This window comes from Odocoileus virginianus, chromosome 29, assembly GCF_023699985.2.
Source record: "Odocoileus virginianus isolate 20LAN1187 ecotype Illinois chromosome 29, Ovbor_1.2, whole genome shotgun sequence".
NCBI lineage: Eukaryota > Metazoa > Chordata > Mammalia > Artiodactyla > Cervidae > Odocoileus > Odocoileus virginianus.
In genome coordinates, this window is record NC_069702.1 from 14099190 (window position 1) to 14111196 (window position 12007).

The 12007-nt window shown below is 42.6% G+C and overlaps 1 pseudogene; it reads right to left on the reverse strand.

The window, feature by feature from the left end:
• Positions 1–3225: 3225 nt before the first annotated feature.
• LOC110144232 (sugar phosphate exchanger 3-like) lies at positions 3226–6499 on the reverse strand (annotated as a pseudogene).
• Between the last annotated feature and the right edge of the window lie 5508 nt (positions 6500–12007).

A 12007-nucleotide genomic window follows, 5' to 3' on the forward strand; every position in this document is an offset into this window, starting at 1 on the left:
CCTAGCCGAAAGGCCAAGAAGTAATACACTTGTCAACACATGAGCACCCAGCACAGGAGCACCCAAATACATCAAACAAACACTAACAGACACAAAGGGAGACATTGATGGGAATGCAATAGTAGTAGGAGACTTTTATGCCCCACCCACATCAACGGACGGATCTTCTAGACAGAAAATCAGCAAGGCAACAGAGATCCTAAATGATACAACGGAACAGCTAGACCCAAATATTTTCCAGACATTACATTTAAAAAATCCCCGGAATACACTTTCTTTTGAAGTGCACATGTCTAGGATTGCCCATGATAGCCAGTAAGATAACTGTATTTTTATTTAGTTTAGCCCTGTCTTGTTACTATAAAAAGAATTTGCAAAAACTTACAAAAATACACAAGTGAGAAAAAGCTAAATAGATATGCAAATCTGAGTGAAGGGGAAATAAGGATAGGAAAATAAAACAAAGCTAACTGAAAGGTTAGTACATAAAAAATATCCAACTCATAAATTATGCATTTTTGAAAGTCGAACCACAAGTATGTCTCTAAACTTTCTGGTAGCTGAAAAAGAGGAAAAGCATTAGTGGTTACAGGATGCACAGAGAGGATGAGTTTAAAATAAATCAGCTGCCCAAGAGATACTGTATTTCCTAGTAATAACAACTTAGAGAAATTTCTTTATGGATCAACATAAGGGAGACCACAGGAGATTATGTCTTTTACAACATTTTCTATTAATACAACTAATATAATAGTGAGTGTCATCTCTGATAACTATTCTGTGTAGCTTAAATGTATTCAGTAAAAGTTATTCTATGAAGGTTAAATGGTCCAGTTAAAGTTCGTAAGATATATATGGTCTTATTTGGAAGGAGAGTAAAAGTAGAACACGTGGGGGGGGGGAATGAGCTATTTACCGACTGTCAAGACTTAGCAGAGAATTCAAGTTGATATTCTTAAGATCAAATCTAACAACCTGAAGAGATTCGGTGTTACTAAAGACAGATCTGTATGCCTTGATCATCAATTAAATGGTAGAAGATACGTTTACCCCCACTAAAGAAAGGTAAGAGCCCAACTAAGTCCCATAACTGATCACCTGACCACCCTACCTTTAGAAGAGGTAGACTGAGGATTTACAAGGAAAACAATGATTTAACATAAGAATTCTTATAATTGAATAACTGGCTCCCCTAATGGCTCATCGGTAAAGAATTTGCCTGCCAATGCAGATGTATGTTCAATCCTTGGGTCAGGAAGATCCCTTAGAGAAGGAGATGGCAACCCACTCCAGTATTCTTGCCTGGGAAATTGCATGGACAGAGGAGCCTAGTCCATGGTGTTGAAAAAGAATAGAACGTGACTTAGAAACTAAACAATAAATATTCTGTTGCTCTTTTCCATTTATTTCCAGTTTGTACTCTTTAAGAAGCCTTTTGATTAGAGGCTGAACTGAAACAATATGTTTCCCAGTATGAGGTATTTCCTTTCTTCTTTCTTTACTCTGATCTTGATTGCTCCCCTGTTATAGGTCAAGCACTTATAGCGGGAACACAGTGATGAAGAAGTTATTATTACTACACTAAAAGCCCAGAGGACAGACATAAGTAAACGGCAGTTCCAATAGGGTTTACCATACTATAGGAGTAAACCAAAAGAACACTTAGCTTTCCTTGAAAATGAAATTCAGGGAATACTTCACAGAGGAAGAGATGACTAAGATGAATTTTGAAACTCACGGATGAGAGCTTGTTGAGAGGAAATGGAAGTGTGCTTCAAACACAGAGAACAGCCCATGAAAAGGCAAAAGTGAGATACGGTGCTTTAAGCACAGAACAGAGCTTATAGGAAGGCACAAACTTATACACATATGGACACAAAAATAGAAATATACAGATTTCTCTCTTAATACAATTTCTCTAACGTCCCATTAGAATCCGAATCTCCCAGTTTATTTTTCCTTTCTGTGTTTCATATTTTCCCTTTTTGTCAGTAATGAGCAGTTAACTGATTGGAAACCTGCTTGATCAAATAATATTAACAAGTTTATAAACACACATTTGAGAATATTAAAGCAAAAGGTTGAAAATTTTTCCCTAACTCCATGTAAATTAGGCAGCCATCAGAATTGCACATTTTCACCTGTTCACCTCCATATTTAAAATATATATACAGGATAACCTTAAAATATTGATAATTAGTATAGAATTCACAGCCTTGAAAACATATATTCTACAGACTTCTAAAGAAGAGATACCTAGATACCTCTCAGGCCCTAGTAATCCACTGTGATTCAATGTCACATACTTAAAGCATAGAAGGCCAAAAGGTCTTTCCTTTTTCTCTGATTTTAGTCGTCTGCTGAGGTAACACAAGGAACTCGGTTATGACAGAGCTTGAGCCTCTGAAAATAGGGCTAAGCTGACTGGCTTCCTAGTGGATCCTAAAAAGTTCCCAGAGAACAAGCCTGGGGTTGAGTACTTTGGTTATAAATTACATACTGGAATGTCCACAACTGGGGTACCTCATGGTCCTTGAAAGGAAGACAAAAGACTTCCAAGATTTAAAGGTAATTTTGAATGAAGATGGAGAAGAGTTGACAATCACTGGAAGATATTTCTGCTTCCAGAGCTGAACGACTTCAGAACAGACACAGAGTAACCAAGCCACTTAGCACGCAGTGTGATTTTTCCACCAAAGCTTAACTAAGGGTTTCTCTGTCCAAGACAGGCTTACGCCAGACCCAGCTGGAGCACTGAACCAGGATTTGATGCTTCAGAGATGAGCCGCTGTCTGTAAACTCATGACGGAAGCAAAATGCCACAATCCTTTCTATTCATGGAGCGTCTCGTTGCTACAAACCAGGCACAACTGCCTCATGGTCACTCAGCTTTCCAGGCTGGAGAACAAGGGTCCAGGTCCAGGAAAGCATTTACAGTTAAAGGGGTGAACCTCCACAGGCCAACAGAGTTCATAGGCCATTCATTCGGTACATTCATGAAACAGCGGAGATGAATAAAAATCATTAACAATAATTCCTGTAGTGTAGAAAAAACAACCCAACCTTCACTCTGGTCAGCATCTCCAGGGGCTGACCCTGCTGAAAGAGGCTCGACAATCTGGGGCTATGTTGGAGTTCTTAAGACAAACCCAAAATAGGGCGAATTAGAAGAAATAATAGCCCTGATGTGTCTCCTGATTATTCTTGTTCTTTTGTGGACTCTGGTCACTCACTGAAAACACAGGCTTGTCATCTTTACATAAGAGCATCTCTCACTATTAATGGTGAAATAAACAGAATTGTACCACTTGTCATAATAATGAAAAAGTAGAAAACCGACATCCATCCTAGGTTATCCTGGACCAAAGACATTAAATACTGGCCCATGGCAGCTCTAATACTCCCGGTTCCATCAACAATCCCAGTGATGGTCACCAAAGCCTCACTGCTCCCTCAGATCAGCTCCTGATGACAAAGGTTCACAGAAATAGCAGAGCTAATCATATTAGATGTGAAGTCAAGTGGACCTTAGGAAGCATCACTACAAACAAATCTAGTGGAGGTGATGGAATTCCAGTTGAGCTCTTTCAAATCCTAAAAGATGATGGTGTGAAAATGCTGCACTCAATATGCCAGCAAATTTGGAAAACTCAGCAGTGGCCACGGGACTGGAAAAGGTCAGCTTTCATTCCAATCCCAAAGAAGGGCAATGCCAAAGGCAATGCTCAAACTACCACACAACTGCACTCATCTCACATGCTAGTAAAGTAATGCTCAAAATTCTCCAAGCCAGGCTTCAACAGTATGTGAGCCGTAAACTTTCAGATGTTCAAGCTGGATTTAGAAAAGGCAGAGGAACCAGAGATCAAATTGCCAACATCCGTTAGATTGTCAAGAAAGCAAGAGAGTTCCAAAAAAAATCTACTTCTGCTTTATTGACTATGCCAACGCCTTTGACTGTGTGGATCACAACAAACTCTGGAAAACTCTGAAAGAGATAGGAATATCAGACTACCTGAGCTGCCTTCTGAGGAATCTGTATGCAGGTCAGGAAGCAACAGTTAGAACTGGACATGAAACAATAGACTGGTTCTAAATCAGGAAAGGAGTACATCAAGGCTGTGTATTGTCACCCTGCTTATTTAATTTATATGCAGAGTACATCATGAGAAATGCCAGGCTGGATGAAGCACAAGCTCGAACCAAGATTACGGGAGAATTATCAATAACCTCAGATTTGCAGATGACACCACCCTTGTGGCAGAAATCGAAGAAGAATTAAAGAGCCTCTTCATGAAAGTGAAAGAGGAGAGTGAAAAAGTTGGCTTAAAGCTCAACATTCAGAAAACTAAGATCATGGCATCTGGTCCCATCACTTCATGGCAAATAGATGGGGAAACAATGGAAACAGTGACAGACTTTATTTTGGGGGGCTCCAAAATCACTGCAGATGGTGACTGCAGCCATGAAATTAAAAGACGCTTACTCCTTGGAAGAAAAGTTATGACCAACCTAGACAGCATATTAAAAAGCAGAGACATTACTTTGCCAACAAAGGTCCATCTAGTCAAAGCTCTGGTTTTTCTAGTAGTCATTTATGGATTTGAAAGTTGGAGTATAAAGAAAGCTGAGCACCAAAGAATTGATGCTTTTGAACTGTGGTGTTGGAGAAGATGCTTGAGAGTCCCTTGGACTGCAAGGAGATCCAACCAGTTATCCTAAAGGAAATCAGTCCTGAATATTCATTGGAAGGACTGATGCTGAAGCTGAAACTCTTTTACTTTGGCCACCTGATGCAAAGAACTGACTCATTGGAAAAGACTCTGATGCTGGGAAATATTGAAGGTGGAAGAGAAGGGGACTACAGAAGAAGAGATGGTTGGATGGCATCACTGACTCAGTGAACATGAGTTTGAGTAAACTCCGGGAGCTGGTGATGGACAGGGAGGCCTGGCGTGCTGTAGTCCATGGGATCACAAGGAGTCAGACACGACTGAGCAACTGAACTGAACTGAATCATATTAGAAGGTCCACCAATAAAAAATCCTGTGACAAGTGCATTGATGGACTTATCATCTGGAGAACGATTGTATCCAAGGAGGGACCCAAAGAACAAAAGCAGACTGAGAACTAACACCGATGTTCTTTTCTGTAACACATGGGAGATGAAGCCTTGCAGCATTCCATCTATAATTCCTCCAACATCTTACCAAATGGACAGCTGGTCAGCCTCAGCCTCCTTCCATTTGAAGTTGATACTCAGATAAAAGGGCAATCAGAAGGAGTAATTCACTAACTTCAAGGGCTTCCCTGGTAGCTCACCTGGTAAAGAATCTGTCTGCAATGCAGGAAACTCCGGTTCGGTTCCTGGGTTGGCAAGATCCCCTGGAGAAGGGATAGGCTACCCACTCCAGTATTCCTGGGCTCCCCTGGTGGCTCAGCTGGTAAAGAATCTGCTGGCAAGGTGGGAGACCTGGGTTCAGTCCCTGGGTTGGGAGGATCCCCTGGAGAAGGGAACAGCTACCCACTCCAGTATTCTGACCTGGAGAATTAGTCCATGGGGTCCCAAAGAGTCGGACACAACTGAGTGATTTTTACTTTCAAGCACGCATAGTCCAGGGAATACGCTATAACTCTGGGAAGGCAACAAGCCTGGTAGAAGCTTATTGCCTTGACTTGGGTCACGATATTGCCTTCTTGGATTGAATAATTAGGCTCAGCTTCACCTTCGTTTTCAGCACCATTAATTCATGGCCTGTGTGAGTCTTCTTCAGAATTTTCTTCTGTCTCAATACCTGGGAGACCGATTTCTTCTGGTGACACCAGGAGTCCAAAGAAGGTGATGGTCCCACCAGCAAACTGCACAGCCAGCATCACCAGAAAGGCGTACTCATAACCATACTGTGGAACAGAAGAAGCCAGACATGCCCCCAAAATATTGTCCACTGAGGCACTGGCGCTCCAGAGACCAAAAACAATGCCTCGTCCAGCTTTCCCAAACCAGTTTCCCGAAACAAAAATCATGCTGGGCCAGCAGGTGGACGGCAAGAGGCCATTCAACCATCCCCAGGCTGTAGTACAGCCCCTTGTTGTAGGAATGCAGCCGTTCCATGAGCGCCAAAGGTGAACACCGCTAATGCAGAGAAGCACATGCCACAAGCTAGAACCCATCACAAATTCAGGTGATCGGCAAGATACCGCTGATGAGAAGGCCCACAGCATACGAGAAGAGGACAATGGTATCCAGCATTCCGAGTACTTTCCTCTGCACTGGGAAACACACGGTTGCTGCTCCAGATGGCCACAGGCAGTTCAATGGACTTGTTAAAAGCACTTGGGGTCCACTGCTTAGAGATACCGACTTTGACCTTGCTAAATGTTTTTCTCAATGCATGGAGCAACGGAGAAACTGAAGAAGGTGAGCAGGGACACGACCTCGTGGCGATGGCTGAACTGGGGAGAGCAGAGTTCGTCTCTGAAAAATATTTGGCCAGGCCATGTGCCTCCTGACCTTCCCTCTCACCGTGACTTTAAAGTCTGGATAATAGATGGTTTATATCCTTCCTTCTTTTGCCAGTTTTGCACCAGAGCTCTGCAGTAGTAGTCACGCTCCAGCCAGCCGCTCTGCTTGCTCTGCTGGGTCAGCCTTGCCCGCAACCCGTCCGCTCCCGCTCGCCACCTTACCCGGGCCGCCGCGGCCAGGGTTTCCCCTCATTTCCTTTATTCTTAGTCATCATATAGCATATGCTAGGCGCCAGGAAGAATTCTAAGATGGCCCCAGTGAACTTTACCTTCAGATACCCAATGGACTGTGGTCTGCCAGGCTTCTCTGTCCATGAGGATTCTGCAGGCAAGAATACTGAAGTGGGTTGCCATGCCCTCCTCCAGGGGATCTTCCCGACCCAAGGATCGAACCAGGGTCTCCTGCATTACAGGCAGATTCTTTACCAGCTGAGCTACCAAGGAAGCCCAGAAATATACAAATTTCTCTCTTAAAACAATTTCTCAAACATCCCATCAGAATCCTAATCTCCTTTGTTCTTAGTCACTATGTAGCATGAATTCTAAGATGGCCCCGATGAAGCTTATCTTTGGATACTCACAGCCTTGTGCAATCCTCTCCCCTTGACCGTGAACCAGATCCAGTGGCCTGCTTTCAACACACAGCCGACAGCAAAACTGAGGGGTAGGGACATCCCTGGTGGTCCGGTGGTAAGGCTCTGAGCTTCATGCAGGGGGGCTGGGTACAATCCCTGATTGTGGAACTAGATCTCACAAGCCGCAACAAAAATTTGTATTTAAGAACCATGCAAGTAAAACACTGGCCTAAGATTTGGTAAAGAGCAAAGTTTTATTCCACTGTAATAGGTTACAGTGGAATAAAACCCGAACAGCTCTGGGTCCTCCGTAATCAGGCTTTTTCCAAATAAGTCATCTGATTGTAGTGACTGGGGGCCTCTGCCCATGACAGTTCCCAGCCTGGCCTCTCCATCACCCTCCTGCAGCGACTTAGCAGGGCGGTCACCGTGCAGGTAACCCAACCCTCCCTCTATAGGGCTCCACCCAGAGCTACAGTGTTACATGTGTAACACGTGTAACGTGTAATGTGTACATGTAACACACACATGATACCTGTGTGTCACTAACCTTTCTCTTTGTGCCACTGGGGGGAAAAGTGCTATAAGCTTCAGAAGTGGTCACTGTATGTTGTACAAACATCTTTGAAAAAGTGGAAGCCACTCAGTCGTGTCTGACTCTTTGTGACTCCATGGACTGAAGCCTGCCAGGCTCTGTGCATGGAATTCTCCAGGCCAGAATACTGGAGTGGGTATCTCTCCTCCAGGAGATCTTCCCAACCCAGGGATCGAACCCAGGTCTCCCAAATTGCAGGTAGATTCTTTACCATCTGAGCCACCAGGCATTGGTCCACAAACATCTGTGGATATATGTGAAATAAAAGTAATATAATGCTTCTGCTTAAAAATGCCAAAGAGAAGATTGAAGATCCCACATGCCACAAATAAGACCCAGGATGGTCAAATAAATAAATAAAAATAAACATTATTGAAAAAAAAAGAACTAAAACAAAAAAGTGATGGGTATATCACTTCTGAGATGAGCTTTTAGGAGACTGTGTCTTCCATCTCGCTCACTCTTCCTTATTTGTGCTCTGAATGGCAACCAACTGCTGATGTATGAACCGCCCTCTAGAGAGGCCTGCGTGGCAAGGTGATCTCCAGCCAACAACCTGCGCGGAGCTGAGGCCTTCACACCATGACCTGTGATGGACTGAGAACTACCACCCCCCGCACGAGTGAACCTGAAACAGACCCTCCCCTGGTGGAGACTGGAGATAACTGAATATGTTAATTGCAATGGTGAAAACCCCAAAAGAGAGGGCCCAGCTAAGCCAAGGCAAGGTTCATGACCCAGAGAAATTGTTAGATAATAGTTGTAAATCACTACATTTTGGGGTGATGTGTCACTCAGCAATAGATAACTGGTACACTCAGAGGTTTAAAATTTCTGCTTCCAAAACCCATCCCTTCAAATAATTAAAAATTACATCTGTCCTTAAGTATTTACTGTGGCAACAACAAAATCAGTACACTGTGTAGGATGGGAAAGGTCAAGGAAGGAAGTAGAAGAGAAGTTTAAGGGAAAATGGGGGACTATACTGAGGTGGAGGGCTTCCCAGGTTGCCCTAGTGGTAAAGAATCCGCCTGCAATGCAGGAGACATGAAGAGATGCGGGTTTGATCCCTGGGTCAGGAAGATCCCCTGGAGGAGGGCATGGCAACCCACTCCAGTACTCTTGCCTGAAAAATGCCATGGACAGAGGAACCTGGTGGGCTACAGTCCATGGGGTCACAAAGAGCCAGACACAACCGAAGTGACTTAGTGGATGCGCCCGTGCGCACGCGCGCATGCACGTACCCACCCACACACACACATATTGAAGTAGAAGTCAGTAATCACATCCAAGGGAGTCGACATAAGATATAAAATAACCCAAAGAAGCCAAAAAGGGAAGAAGAAAACTAGAGAGTTTTGAACCAAAGGAAAGTAGGGATATTAAGAACAAACTCTCCCCAGCTTGTGAGGGGCTTAATGTTTATTGAAGGAAGGGCTGAATGAGCAATCCTTGCCAGATATCAGTCACAATTTCACAAGGCATAAACTTCAATTTTACAGACTGGGGAATAGGAAATTATGATGCAGAGACAAATTGATGGCTCAAGGTAACTCAGTGCTTTTTTAGTGGAGCAGAACATTGGATCAAGTTCCTTAAAATTTAGTGCCTTGGCTCTGCCAACCCACAAGATCTTTTAGTGCAGCAGACAATGTCATTTATTTCTTGAGCTTCTGGAGACCATACAGAGCATATAGTATGTCTACACAGTCCATCTAGTTGTGATCCTTTTCTATTTCTTATTAGTTGTCTTATCAGTAATGTAGGTAATGTTTCTTAAATAAATTAAAATAAATACAGAGGTTAAGAGAAGTGACGAGTTCAATAGAGCCAAGTCAGATTCAAATCAAGAATTCAGTTTAGTCCTGCACTCTCTGTATTTGGGGATTCCAAGGTGGACAGAAATGTGTGTTCTTTTTGGTTATTGAAAAAAAAGAAAATTCCTTAATTTGAAAATTTCTGTCCAAGTTTAAGCCATCCTCCTGTGCTCTGAATTCGAGTCTTCTGGCATCTCTGGGACGACAACAGCAAGCAATACTGCCACCTGCTGGGGATTAGAGAAATTACAGAGCTGGACTACCCAGCTATTCTTCAACTTCAGAATTTGAAAATTCTTGTTCTTAAAGAAATGTCAATAAATCCCAGTTGCTTTTAATGATAATTCTTATATTTCAGGTAATAAAGCTATTAAATTACAACTCTTAGCCTTGAACTCTGGAAAGCCTGCAGCTTAGAAATTCCTCTTTGGGTAATTTACATCTTTACTCTGCGGTGCCTGCTAAGTAGCTTCAGTCATGTCCGTCTCTTTGCGACCTAATGGACTGTAATCCACCAGGCTCCTCTGTCCTTGAGATTCTCCAGACAAGAATACTGGAGTGGGTAGCCATTTCCTTCTCCAGGGGATCTTCCCGACCCAGGGATCGAACCTGGGTCTCCTGAATTGGTAGGCAGGTTCTTTACCACTAGCGCCACCTGGGAAATCCTTTGTGCCATTAAATTACCAACATTAAATCAAGAAATTATAGCCTCGTTGAACGTCTATTGCAATAGAGGGAGATTAAAAAGATACATATGATTCTCCATTCAGACTGGTTGGAAGAATACATGTAATTAAATTAGAAGGCATCTTCCCACAGGGGAAAATTTTTCATTGCTGTTCTGGATAATGGATGAATTTAGAGTGGAAAATCAATCTAACTTGATAAGTAGCAAATGATATTTGTGTAAAGTTGTTCATTGCTTCATTTCAAATAGTGAAAGGAAAGAAGAAGAAAGATATAATAAGTTGAAACTGTAAAACATGAAAAAATATGCTAAGTGAGAAAATTAAAAATCACTGTTATTGTAACTATGCATGCAAGTGATGGCCAGGAGGTTAAGCTATATATTCACTGATGGAACTCTTCATATTTCAATCATGTTAGGGTGAATTTCTAGATCATGGTAAATATTTACATCTTCTCTATGGTTGCCCTGCTCTGTATCAGATTCTGAACTGCACGCACCTAGTTTTGGCCAAGGTCCGGAACATCCTGTCTCACTCTCTTGTATAGGACCTTCCTTTGGCTTCTGACCTTATGTGGACCAGATTTCAAATTGTCATAATCCCTCAGGCTTGCTGGGTGCCCCCTTACCCCTCTCCTTAATGTTTGAGAGTCAGGAAGGTATGACCAACTCCCAGAAAAAAAGAATTAACATTATCCCTTCAAGCACACATACAATTTCTAAAGGACAGTGAAAATAGTTCTTTACTTTGCCTTTCAAGACATTTATCAACCCATATGGAATCTAATTCCCATGGGCATAAGGGGGTCTCTTCTTTCTGGTCTCTCTTCTCTGCCTTCCACTTTCCTCTCTCCTTCTATCTCCTCCATCATTTAGTCCTTTTTCATTCCTTGCGGTCATTTGACTTCTTCAAGACGCCCCCTTAGTAAAGCTAAAACAGAGAAAAGTGGCAGAGTAATTTGCATCCTCAAAGTCTTGAATAAGGCAGGATAAAGGACAGTGTGCTCTTAGGTGCATCCTCAGAGTGGAACTTCTGAAGGACAAACAAAACTTTCTGTTACTAATACTGTCACCATTTTAAAGCACAGTGAAGTCTGTCCTTTTTCTACCTATGTAAACTCCTAATTTATTACCATAGCTTGGTATTGACTGTGAGGGGAAAGGCCGATGAAGGCGGGGAAACACCCACCCCAGGAAGGAGATGAGACAGCTTTGAAGTTTTCTTTGGGTTGGGGGTAGATGTGGTTCCAACAACAATGTCCCAGACAGACCTCCTGCACCCTCCCTTCTGCTATTTCCCCTTTTTCCCCATGGGGGACTTCCAGACAATCTGCTAGACGTGCAACTCGGAAAGAATGACTTATGTGACATAAAAGAATGGTAAAGGTCTCTTTCATGTCAGTTACACAATAAGGTCTCAAACCAAACTCTATATTTATATTCACTTGCTTAAAATAATAGTTGTGATCTATGCCAAAAAGGGAAAGCCAGGCTGTTTTGTGTGTCTGATCACGAGACCTACAGTCTGTAGAGGTTTCTCCTGCTGTAATCTCTCCCATCTGTTGCATTGTGGTGCAAGGACAGAGGAAACCATTCATGGGTTTAAGTCAGGTTGATTTTGATGACAATTCAGAAGCTGATAGAAAGCCAACTAGCGCAAAACTCAGAGATACTGTATTCTGACTGACCTTGGGGTAGGCAGTTTACCAAAAAGCCAAAATACTTTTACAATTTTTCTGATGACTGATTATGTCTTAACTAGTCACCATCCAGGAGTTGACGAGAGCTAAATGCTCCAGCAACTCAAATG